Raw genomic sequence first — 13,341 nt, forward strand, 5'->3', positions numbered from 1 at the left:
TTGATTAAGAGCAGTTGAGGTTGCCTTAACAGACACAGCAGAGAGGCGTACGTGTGCGTGTTAGATAACTTCACTGCTGGTTCTCTGGGACACGGCTGTTGTCAAGACACTGCTCCTGGGCCGTGGGCTGTGTGCGAGCATTCCGAGCCTCGCTCAGGCTTCAGCACGGTGGTGGCAGGATCTTCCCCAGACAAAGCCTTTCTTCTGGGGGAATTTCTTTGTTACTGTTATTTGATCTCTTGCGCAGATCACCTTTTTAAAATGTAGCCTGGCTCCTTTATCTAAGTGCAGGGGCTCGTGTTAGAAAGACCCACGTTTTCTCCTTTGCGGTGAATCATTCTGCAATCGGTTGGCTGGGAGAAGAGGTTCTAGGCCAGTCTCCTCCCTGACCAGCATATCTCCCCGTCCCCTACCTTTGTTCCCTCATCTGTAAAAATAAGAGTATGGACTCATTTCCAAGTTCCCTCCAGGCACTAGCCTTGTAGGAATATATCTGGTGTTGGCTTAGTGGGGCTAGGGAGGGAGGGAAGCAAAGTTTATAGGGAAAATGCTGTCTCGTGGAACCAGGGCTGGGCAGCCAACATTGGCAAAACGGTGTTTCTCTGATTTTGAGCCATCTTCCCTAGGATCCCTTTTAGAGATAAAAACCCCAGCCAAAATAGTGGGTGTGTGTTAGCCCAAATGCTGACGTCCTAGAGTACTTTCTCCTGCCTTCCTGCGTTTCTCTTCCCTTTGTGATCAATGATATGGAAGAAGGAGCTACCACAAAATAGGAAGATTTGTGGTGTTTTGCTTGGGGATATAACAAGCAGTCTCATTTCTTTTAGAAACGAATCTCCTTTCCACAGGAAAGGTGGGACACTTCATTGTTTTTTAGTGTTCATTGTGGACGTCAATGGGTTGAAGTCAAACAAAGTAAACAAAACTAAATCCACTACGCAGTGCTTGGACTCTGCACCAGGGCTGGAGCAAGCAGGCTTGTGCCTGTTTTGGGGGGTGGGGGGAGGTGAGTGGGGGAGGGGGAAGCTGGCACATAGTTTTGCCTGGTGCCCTGCTGAATTGGGGTGAGCGAACATTCCTTTCCCTTTGGCAGGCCTGGCCATCTGTTACTTTGGAAACTCAAGAAATGCATCCTGAAATAGCTGGCAGCGTGCTTCTCCTCTTAGATCCATAGTAGGAAAGTAACTTTGAAATACTGTCTATCTCTGACCCACCTTTTTTCCCCTTTTGGAGCAAAAAACATTGACATTTATAAAAAATCTGGGCAAGCTGTAGTTAGGCAGCCTAAGAGTGAGGTAGGCATTTCCTATTAGGTAACACTTAAAGGAGCAGAGACACATTTTCTCCTCCTTATTTTCTAGGAAAATGTGGCAAGCGCACAGATGGAGAAACCGGCCAGTCAAATTAAGTTGGTCCTTTGGGATGCTTTTTAATTGGAAGCCTCTAGAGGTCAGCACTGCATAAAGAAGGGCTTTCTAGTTCTGGGTCACCCAGGTGCCTACTTCTTGGTGCAGCGTTTGGGAGAGGGGGACCAGCAGACCCCCCAGCATGGGGAAGGAGGCGTGAACAGCCCAGCTGTGCACGGGAGAGGATGGCGTAAGGTCCTTTCCTTCATACAAAATCCTAACATTTGTCTTGGGTTGTTTTTTTTTCCTCTTTCTCATCCATCTTTCTCTACAGCTCGCACACCCTGGTATGCGCACACTGTCAGCTCAATAAACACGACTTATTGACCAATCGATGAAGCCTGGCATTTAGCTCACTCGAAGACGGGCTGGGGAGATGCCAGAGAGGAGCTAGACGGCACACTGCGTATTGCTTTGAGCAGGGGGGAGGCCCCTCTGTTCCCAGGCAGGCTGGGCCTTTCTCATTATCAGCCAGCGGGCTTTGCCAAGCCCTGAAGCTTCCAATCAAGCATCAGGATGGCATGGGCAGTGCTGGGACCCCAGATTTCTGCTTGGAACCCACATCGGGTGCCCAGAGGCTCCCACACCGGGGCTGGGTGGGGAAGCACTTGAGTATCTTTAGGAGATCTGGCCAGAACTGGGGTTGTTGGGAGCCGCTAAAAGCTGGTGGGACGGTCCTGGGGGTGGGGCGCTCCAGGGCATGAGATGCAGTGACAGTGTGCTGTGTGCAGTGGTGGCTCAGGCTGCATGCACCATGGTAGGCCAATGGCTCCCAGAGGTGGCCTGGGACACCTAGTGTGACAAGGAACAGGGAAGCCTTTGCTCCCCCACCCCTCTCTCCTGCTCAGGGTTTTCTTGTTCCTGCAATAAAGGAACAATACTGCCTTTGGCCTAACTCACACCAGGCAGCGTTGACAGCTGTCCTTTGCTGGGTGATCTGACTGAGCCTGGGACCCACTCACTGAAAAGGGATGTTGGTGGAAGGGACAATTAACATGTCGCAAGTACAAGGGAAGCCTGACTCCCCCCAGAAATATCTTAACCCTTAGCAGCTTCAACATTCTCACTGCTACCATTAGGTTTTGAAATGACGTTTCTTTGACCCTGGTAAGTGTGGACAAGGCCCAAGGTCCCCTGATCCCTGGTGTTGGTTGTATTCTGTGCAAGTATGGAATGGCCTGACGACTCCGTAGTCGTCTTGTCGTGAAGCCCACGGTGCTGAGTGAAAACGTCCCAGCTGTGTTTGCCGTTACATACAAAAATCTGCTTTAACAAACTTTTATAAAATCCCCCTCTAAGGGATCCCTGGGTGGCGCAGCGGTTTGGCGCCTGCCTTTGGCCCAGGGCGCGATCCTGGAGACCCAGGATCGAATCCCACGTCAGGCTCCGGGTGCATGGAGCCTGCTTCTCCCTCTGCCTGTGTCTCTGCCTCTCTCTCTCTCTCTCTCTCTGTGACTATCATAAATAAATAAAAAAATTAAAAAAAATCCCCCTCTAAGTACCAGGCACTGTACTAAATTCCTTTTAACTAACTCCTCACATCCTTCCAACATAAGGCATATGTTACGATTGATAGTCCCCTTTTACAGATGAGGAAACTGAGGCACTCAGAAGTTACTTAGAGCTAGTAAGTACTGGGGCTGAGATGTAAACCCAGGCAGTTCGGCTTCCGAGCCCTTTTATTATTATTTTTTAAGATTTTATTTATTTATTCATGAGAGACACAGAGAAGGGCAGAGACACAGGCAGAGGGAGAAGCAGGCTCCATGCAGGGAACCTGATGTGGGACTTGATCCCAGGATCCCCAACATCACACCCTGGGCTGAAAGCAGACACTCAACCACTGAGTCCCCCAGGCGTCCCCTGAGCCCTTTTAATCACTCTGCGCTGAATAGTGTCATCGGCGTTGGTCTCACCGTGAAGGAAATTTCTGGCTCTTTCTGTTCAGCATGACAGAGGTCCTGCCCTTACACTCTATGCCGTGGACGCTATTCGCTGCCTATGTCTGTGCACAGGACAGACTAAAGAAAGTTTCTTCGGGTCTTTGCCTTGCCCAGGATCAAGCTGGCCACGCCAAGTGGATTGGGATGAAAACTGGAATGTTCTTTCCAGTATCCACGTACTTGCAAAGATTTGAAAGTGATTGAAAGAACTGGAGCAACAGTTCTTCAGTTTCAGTGATTGCTGAGATCATTTAGTACCTGCTAAAATAAGAGAATCTCCAGGCAGGGGCGAGGCTGTGGGAACAGCCAGTATGCCCCTTCTTCTGTACCCTTCTTCCTAGGTCTCACCCCCTGAACAGCCCTTTAGGAGGCCATCACAGACTCTTCTGATAGCAGAAGAGGCTATTTCAGACTCGTGGGCATGCAGGACCTTTTGCCCCATCTTACCCTGCAATAGCCAGGGGCCCAAATCATTCTGGAGTCAGGCCAGGGCCTGAGAGCAGGAATGCTCACCTCGTCCACTCCTATCTGATGCCGGAGGATGGGGTCATCACCACACCCTGGAGACTGGAGGCTCAATGTATCTCCCTGAGCCATCCCAACACCCTACCAGCCCACCCTCCAGCCCTTGCCTCTCCCCCAACCCCCGCCAAGGCAGTGGCGTACACCTCCATCAACCCCCTATCACTGCTGCTTGTCTTAGCACAGCTTCTCGCAGAAGGAATGCCTGGCAGTCAAGGAGCACATTTCAAAGGCAAAGTCAATTTGCTTTGAAGCTCATCTGCTTGTTTAGATAACCTCTGCCATGGTTTCCTCTGCTAATGTGGAGAAAGAGGAGCCGGCCAGGTCATAGGCCGTAAGAGATGTTGGTGCCCCAGCCCTGCTTTCCTTGGTTCTGAGATCACAGGTGTTATCACATAGATCCCTCGTGATTGGGACCCTGTGGCCTTGGCGCACCAGCGTGAGTGAGTGGGTGAGTGGCCGCAGGGAAAGCATGTCCTACCCCGGGAGGAGTGCTTTTCCATTTTCCAAACGATGCACAGATGAAAGGAAGGAGAGCAGAAAAAGTGAGTCCCTTTAGGGGCGCCCGGGTGGTTCAGTGGTTTTAGCATCCGACTCTCAGATTCTGCTCAGGTTGTGATCTCAGGGTCATGGGATTCAGACCCACATCGGGCTTTACACTCACTAGACATTCTCTCTCTCTCTCTCTCTCTCTTCCTCTGCCCCTCCCCCTTGCTTGCACTTGCTCCCCCTCCCCCCATAAATAAATAAATCTTAAAACAACAACAACAACAATCCTTTAAATTTATCAATTCTCCAAGGAACGCAAAGCTGCACACGTTTGGAAAGAGAAGGACACAGTGTCACAGGGTAACAAAGCCAAGTTGGTTTTCTGGATCTGGCTCTGCCTTCCCATGTGGCCTTGGTCTTTGAAATCTGTATTTCTTCTGCTTAGAAGTGTTAAGGGCCACTTCGAGCCTTGGGCTGCAAGGGCAATCAAAATACAAACTGTTGTGAAGAATCAGCTTTAAAACGGGTCTGGGAAGTGTCAGAGTTCACCAGTTTCTGGCTCCAGTATTCCCTGTTATCGGAAGTGTGAATCTAATAACCAGCAAGGACGTGAGCCACAGCCTCACCCCAAATCTCACTCTGGGATAGGATCTTTCTTTCTCTTTCTTTCTTTCTTTCTTTCTTTCTTTCTTTCTTTCTTTCTTTCTTTCCTTTCCTTTCCTTTCCTTTCCTTTCCTTTCCTTTCCTTTCCTTTCCTTTCCTTTTCTTTTCCTTTTTCCTTTTTCCTTTCTTTTTCTTTTCCTTTTTCTTTTTTTTCTTTTCTTTCATTTTATTTATTTATTCATGAGAAACACAGAGAGAGGCAGAGACACAGCCAGAAGGAGAAGCAGGCTCCCTGCAGGGAGCCCCATGTGGGACTCAATCCCAGGACCCTGGGATCACGACCTGAGCTGAAGGCAGATGCTCGACCACTGAGCCACCCATGTGCCCCCTGGGATAGGATTTCAAGTTGAAGGCACCCTTCCTCCGGTGATGCTAGCGTAGACTGTGTGGGGGTCGGCCTCTGCCCCCACCCCACTCCGCTGCCCCCCACCCCGGCCTGACATAGAGCACCTTGTAACTTACAGTCCACCTACCCTTGACATGGGGATATAATTTTATATTTACATTCTTCACTAGACACACTATGTCTTCAGAGGCATGTCCTCTGGATTTGCAAGTGGCCGTAGCTCAAACTGGACTCCGAGGAAGAGCCCTGTAGGAAGCACACCTGCTGCGTAGCCCGCGCCGGTTCCCAGCTGGCTTGTGCGGTGGTGGTCACACCGGTGCTCTGGCTGAGGACCTGGGCTATACTTCATGATAGAGCTAAGGTCCCCCTCTCTTCTGACGTCCCCTTGCTTCAAAGACTCTCTCTGACCCTGGCCAGCTCCTAAATGACTCCTGTAGCCGCTCACAGGAAGGGCCACGCAGGATGTTAGGACCGGTTTGGGGTAAAGCTCTTTGCTGTGCTGGACACATAAACCAGTGCTTGGCTCAGGGTGGGGGAAGCATCATCACCCAGCCCGCCAGCTTTTGAAAAAGATCTCTTCTCCAGGGCAGCCCGGGTGGCTCAGCGGTTTAGTGCCTGCCTTCAGCCCAGGGCCTGATCCTGGAGACCTGGGATCAAGTCCCACGTCGGGCTCCCTGCATGGAGCCTGTGTCTCTGCCTCTCTCTCTCTCTCTCTGTGTCTCTCATGAATAGCTAAAATCTTAAAAGATCTCTTCTCCAAAAGCAAGCCCAAAATGTCATCGCACTTGGTGCTGATGAACTCATCAAACACCTCCAGGTCGCCTGCTCTCTTGGGACCTGGGGCCAGCCCTCCGCTTAACGCAGGAGAGCCTATACCCCCCGAGGTGCCCTGCCAACCTTGCTCTGACCCCCTGCTCTTCGGCTCTGGAGGCGCACAAGCAAAACTGGCCCTGGGCTCTGGAAAACCTCATTCGGGAGCCAGAGCTGGTGAGCCCGCGTGGGGTCCTGATGACACAGCCGCCGGAGCAGGTGCAGGTGCCCTGCCTGCCGCGCGGATCCATCCCCCCAGGCCAGGCCGCCTGCTGCTCAGGGAGGGCGGTCCAGATGTGCAGCAGGGCAGGGCAGCTGCCGGGAAACACAATGACCTCGGTCTCTTGGTCTGTCATCGAGACAATGGCACTCTTGTAAATCCTCCAGAAATGGAACTTCTCCTCTGGCGCCGCAGGGTGCTATGCTCTGGAGCAGTGATGTCACAAGGAGGCAGAAACTAGGGAATTCATGGTCTGGGGTGGGGTGACTAATCCTGTTTCCCCACCTCTGCACATGGACTGATGTCACCCGTTTTCCCCAAACCACACCAGCCTAGGGGGAGGGGAGAATCACGACTGCAGACAAATTCTCATTTCTCTGACTCTTCTGGCGCTTGCTTAGGGGATTCCCAGTCCTTCTGAGGTTCCTCCCAAATATTCTGGGCTGTTCCTCGGGATGTCTCGTGTAGGGTTTGGCAAGCTCCCCTTCAGTGGCACCCAGTGTTCTTTGGGCTTTAACGCACAGCCGTTTCTGCTAATGCTGCAGAGCTCCTAAGTGGTGCCTGGGTCGCCGGGGCCCAGGGACGGGCCCGGGTCTGTCCACCGAAAGTGCCCACCTGTGCCCACCGCCTGCCATCACTGGCCGCCAGTACGAGGTGGTGAGGCCCTGCGTGTGTGGTCCAGGGTGCTGCCCTGGTGACAGCTGGCTTTCAGTTTTCATTTGTCTTTTAATCCGGCCACTCACTAGAGGACCTCGAGTCCAAAATGTTAGATGTTCTCCTGCGTGATGGGCTGAGAATAACCTTTCGCCCACTCTTTCCCAAGGTCACCAGTTTGTGAGCCTGACACGTTTCCCGTGGGTTCAGCCCAAAGAGGCTTGTCAGCCCCTCCTGGAACAGGCTCCTGGCAGGTCTACCTGCCATACCGGTCCATCCCCCCATTTTCTGTCCAGAAATGGCAGAAGCTGGAACTTTCCATCCTCCTGAAATAGGTTGGGTAAGTCCCTGGGGTGACCCCACAGTGCTGGGTCGGGGTGGGTTAGCCAGGACCAGAAGGCTCAAGGTCCTGGGTGGTTTGAGGTCTCCTTTCTCATATAGGAAGTACTTTACTGAAGACACACACGTCAGGTGCCCCCACACTGTAAAAGCTCTGATGCTGGGAGTGGACCATTAAAAAGTGATTTCTTGGGCAGCCTCCGTGGCGCAGTGGTTTAGCGCTGCCTGCAGCCTGGGGTGTGATCCTAGAGACCCGGGATCGAGTCCCACGTCGGGCTCCCTGCATGGAGCCTGCTTCTCCCTCTGCCTGTGTCTCTGCCTCTGTGTGTGTGTGTGTCTCTATGAGTAAATAAGTAAAATCTTAAAAAAAAAAAAAAGTGATTTCTTGACCCTCAACGTAATAGAAGCCTGGGCCACCGATCAAAGCTGTAGATGAGCGAGTCTCCAACTTCAGGCTCTTAAGTGAGTTGCCTGGGAAAGGCGCAGGCTCGTGGACCGGCGCCCCCAGGGCCTGATGGACACAGACAGCTGCACATCTGCAAGTACCCCAGGTGGGGCTGTCTCAGGTGGTCCGTGGACCACACTTTGAAGAGCCCTGGCCTCCAGGCTAGGAATCATTCACTGTGTTGACAGGGAGCCAAGATTCACCGTGCAGTTCCTGTGTGCCAGGTGCTGGGCAAAGTGCCTTCATGGTCCTAATACATCTTATGCCATGAAGAGAAAATCCTTACAGAGATGCCAGTTTTGTCTCCATTAAAATCTCATGACTTGGAGGAAAAAAGTCACTTCTCTAAGCTCACATGGTGGCAGAACCAGGAATAGAAGCCAGTTCTGTCTGACTGCAAAGCCTTAGTCTCTTGTCACAAGGCGTCATGCTGCTCCTGTGGCATTTGGGGAACAATAATGGGCAGAGGCCAAGTTGTGTTTGGCAACAGTGCTTTATTACAGCTAAAAACCATTACACTGCCCTCAGTACAGCTGTCAGCCCCACAGCAAAGAAATGAGAGTATTGTGAAGAGACCAGCGAGCTTAAGAATCAGAGGAGCACCCCCCTGAAGTTCACTTTCCGTGATCTAAATGTGTCATAAGGCTGGCCAGCCGAAGATAACCCTTCCCAGGAGAGGACAGACGGCAGGAGACTTCATGATCTAAGTATGACCTTATCTTCTTATTTCTTTGTGTACGTATTTATTGCCCATCAGCCCCACTGGGTAACAAGCTACCTGAGGGCAGAGGTGTTCTCCATTGTATCCCCCGTGCTTAACACAGTCCTGGCATGGAAGAGGCTCTCATGAAACCTTTGTGGAATGAATGAATGAATGAATGAATGAGGTATAGGAAGAAGAAAGAAATGCTACCCTTTCTTTCAAGAGCATGGAGAGACTGCTTTGCTCTCAGATTGACCTGCTCGCCCTCGTTCGTGTGCAGAATGGCAAGCTTGGAAGTACACTGCCCTCAAGACAGAAGCTTCAGGGCCCTGCCTTTGCCCCTACATCTCAAGGGAAACCGTTTGTGTTCAAGAGTTGGGAATGTTGTTGGTAAATCTCCAAAACTCCCACGTTTTACCACGGAATGGGAACAGGAGTCGGTGGGTGTCAAGGTCTCTGTGCCCCCAACCCCATGATCCCTGAATGACCCTTCAAGGAAGTGTCACCAGTAGATAGGAAAGTCATAAAATAGATGTGGCCCTGGACACATCCTGGTAGGAAAGCGAGACTATAATGCTGTGGCCCCTCCTGCTCTCTGCACGGTTTCTAACCTAGGATAGAAGCTACCCAAGGTGCACTGCTTTCTGGTGCTCTCCAAGGCTGCCTGCCTATACACCATCTCCAAGAAGCCTCAGAACTTGCCCCATTCCCGCAGGACGGCCTGAAAGCAGAAAAATGCCCCATGTGCCTCCTAAGAAGTGGTGAGAAGTTGGTATGTCACTGCTCTGTCAAAGTGTCTAAATCATTACATTCAAGGAGATTGAAATCATATCATGTATCTTTTCCAGCCGCAATGGTATGAAAGTAGAAATCAATCAGAAGAAAAAAATCTGGAAAGAACATGATGTCTTAATCACTTCAGGCTGCTATAACAGAATACCATAGACTGAGTGGCTGATAAAAAAGTTCTCATAGCTCTAGAGGTCCAAGATCAAGGCACCAGGAGATGCAGTGTCCAGTGAGGATCTGCTTCCTGGTTCATGTGTCCTCACATGACAGAAGGGTTGAGGGAGCTCTCTGGAGTCTCTTCTGTAGGGGCACTAATCCCATTCATGAGGGCTCTGCTCTCGTGACCTAATCACCTTCCAAAGACTTTACCTCCAAATACCATCACGTTGGAGATAAGGTCTCTACATATGAGTTTCAAGGGAACACGCTCAGTTTATAGCATAAAGTCACCGAGGTTTCTGCATCTAGAATAACATCCATTGCCTGTTCTCAGAGTCATAGGAATCCTGGAACTCTAGAGCTTCTTTTTCCAACTCTTTCTTTAAAAAAAAAAAAAGTCTTCCAGAAGTACTCACCAGTTTCCATCAGACCCCACAATTTTATGATCACCAAGGAGGTTGGGGGGGGGGGTGGTCCCTGAATGGCTACTGATTCTATGAAAGCTGTTGGCAAAAATGGCCTTTGAGACTCAGTGTCCTCGAACCTTATTCGTTTCTTGCTTCCATTTTTCTTTTCCCATCACCTAATTCCAGTCGGTTCCTCCTTTCCTACTCCTTCCACCTCCTTTATCATCACTGCACTGATGTTCTTCCCCTTACAGGCCTGCCTTTCTCTCTCGTGACCCTTTAAGCAGGCTTTGGCTACCAGGTATAGGTTGCCAAACTAGAGACTTGACCCTTGTGCTTCAGAGCCCACAAAAGATTGAGTGGTGTTTCCCTACTCTTTCCAAAGATGGGAACGGGGATTTTGATTTTGACTTGAGAGAGCTGGAGTCGAGCTCTGATACCTTCTCAAAGCCAGGCCACTGGGTGGCACAGCTGAGTTCTCACTGGGACCAAGTTCCACCTGCAGTATTCCAGCAGCATCTGCCTTGACCTCCAAGAGCCCCGAGCCGTGGTCATGTGTGCACATCTGGAACCACTGTTCAAGAGGATCTGTGGGTCTGAGGTGATTCAAGAATCAGGTTCCTTTACTTGCCAAACAAAACCCCTAAGTTGCCCTGTTTCTCTGCAACAGTCATAGCAGCCATTTCAAGAGGGGTCTCCTGGGGGCTGGTGGGTGACAGCCCCAGGCTGTGGGGTCCTCTGCCCAGATCATCTCTCCCACCACGCCTGCCGCTGGCCCTGGGCGGAACGCATAAATGGTGCGGATGCCGTGAAGGCCGCCAGCCAGTGGAAGCCCTGTGAAGGACTTCTATTTATAGGGAAGGCATTCCTCCGGCACTCGGGCGCCCTCCGGCCTGCTGAGAAGTCAGGCTGACAGATACCAAAGGGCAGGCCTGCAAACCTCCTCTGCCAAAGAAAGGCGTTGATCTGCCACAAACAATGGTAGGGTGGCCTTGGCATGATGTCAGAGGAGTTGACAGCAGCTGCCTATGCATTCCCACTCTGCGTTTGCAGCTGTGACCTTTGCCAGATACAGAGTAGTCTTGGATTTGGATTTTGGAGAATGAATCGCACCCAAAGCCAAGGATGGTCTAGCTCCAGTTGGCTTAACTAAGAAAATGGCAGTAAGCCATGGGTTGCTATTTCTGGCTGCCTATGTCTTTAGGGGCAACGTGATTGCTAAATGTGCGAGGACGGGCAGCCAGGGCCAGCACAGGGCAATAGGCGCGGTGGTGGTCAGCCAGGGAGCCCGGTAGCCACCCCGAGGGCCTTCCTGGCGGGAGCTGCAGCATACAGTGGGGCTGTTTCGGGTAGAAACAGAAAAGGCCACAGCCCCACAAGTGAGTGAGACTCATGTCCTTGTGCAGCCTTCAGGTTATCATTCATCCTATTAAACTTGACCATCCCTGAGAAGCAGGCTAACCCACCTGGTGGTTGAGAATGTGCACTTTTAAGAAATAGAGCCAAGCTCATGTCCAGCCCAGCCACTTACTAGTGGTGAGACTTCAAGCCAATTAGTTTATTTTCTCCAGTCCTCAGATTTTCCATTAGTAATTTGGGATAAATAGCCCATAGAAAAACAAACCAAGGATACAGAGAGGCAATTCACTGAAGAACAACTCCAAGGGGCCAATAAATGCGTGGAAATGTATTCAAGCTCTGGTTATCAGGAAAGTTAAGTAAGTTAAGACAAGATCTCATTCTTGGAAATTCTTAAAAAGATTGATAATGTCCAGCACTGGCACAGAGGCACTGTCACACGCCGGTGGTGGGAATGTAAACCACATTACAGGATCATTTGTCAGTCTCTCCCAAATGTTTTATGTGCAAATCCTTTGACTTCACAGCCCCACTTCTAGGAATCTAGCCTGAAGAAATAATTGCGCATATGGATATGGATATGGATATGGATGTTCATTATGGTATTGCTTGTTATAGCCTCTTTTTAAAACAGGAAAGAAATGATCTGTTTGTCAGTAGCAGAAAGGTCGTGAGTCCCGGGCAGGTGAGTGCAGGTAGCCCTGTAGGTTCTGATATAGAAACCGTTTGAATATACGTGGTGAGAGGATGAGGACATCAAGATGGAGAAGGATGTTCGCTTTTTACTCTTTTTACTTAAATCTAGATTTTTGCATCTTTTACAATATGCATTGTCAGATCATTGCTGTTCACTCTAGAGTGGTCAGAGCAAGACTTTTGCAATGGGCAGACTGCAGTGCAGCAGAGCTCTGAGGAAGAGTTTGAAAGCAGGGGTTCAGATCCGAGCATGTGAAATCTCAGATGCCTCTTAGACATCCCAGGAGAGATGCTGAGTGGGCAATTAGCTAGAGACCGATGTGGGGTTAGGGGATCCCATTCAAGGAGGAGTCCCCTGGCATTATGGGCAGGATGGAGAGGAGTTCCATCACTAAGAGAGGGTGGGTGCTCAGAGCCAACCGTAGTGGGCACCCAAGCCCTGGATTCTGGTGCCCTTGGCGTGAGTTGAGTTCTGCTATGCTCTTAAACACTTGCCGTGTCTCCATCGCTTCTTCGCACCCATTGGCATCTCTGGCACCTTATGAAAGGCTCCCTCCATCTTACTGCTCTGCTTCCTGCTTTTCCTACACCTCAGTCTGTCTGAACTCTTTCAATCTCTTCAGTCCCCAGATTTGCCTTCACTTGACATCCTGTCTTTAGCTCCTCCAGCTCCAAGCTTTGTGACTGCAGGGAAGCCCTTCCCACTCCTCCCACTGAGTAACTCCTCCTGCTGCTCTTACCCACCATGGTCAAGATCCAGCCCAGGCATGGCCCAGACCCCTTACTCAGAGGTCAACATTTGCATGCTTCTTTTTTTTTTTTTTTTTTGCAGTTACTCATTGTATTCCCCAAAAGCAGCCTTATTATTATTATTATTAATAATATTATTATTAACACCATCATTTTTATTATTATCCCAGCCATCTTGACAGATGAGAAAATTGAAGTTTATTTTTTTAAAGATTTTATTTCTTTATTTGAGAGAGCATGAGTGGGAGGAGGGGCAGAGGGAGAGGGAGAAGCAGATTCCTCACTGAGCAGGAAGCCTGATGTGGGGTTCGATCCAGGGACCCTGAGATCATGGCCTGAGCCAAAGGCAGATGCATAACTAACTGAGCCACCCAGGTGCCATGAAAATTGAAGTGTGAAGAGGGAAAATAACCTGCCCAAATCCACCCAAATGAGACATGTCTTAACATTCTATTGCTGGGTGACAAATTGCCACAAACTCAGCAACATACAACAGTGCACATGGACTATTTCATGGTTTTAGTGCTTCTGGTACTTGGGTGCATCTTAGCTGGGTGCTCTGCTTCAGGGTGTCTCAGGTGCTGCAATCAGAGTGTCAGCCAGGGCTAGGGTTTCATCCGAAAGCTCAACTGGGCAAGGAT

Source organism: Vulpes vulpes, chromosome 7 (genome assembly GCF_048418805.1).
Source record: "Vulpes vulpes isolate BD-2025 chromosome 7, VulVul3, whole genome shotgun sequence".
Lineage (NCBI taxonomy): Eukaryota > Metazoa > Chordata > Mammalia > Carnivora > Canidae > Vulpes > Vulpes vulpes.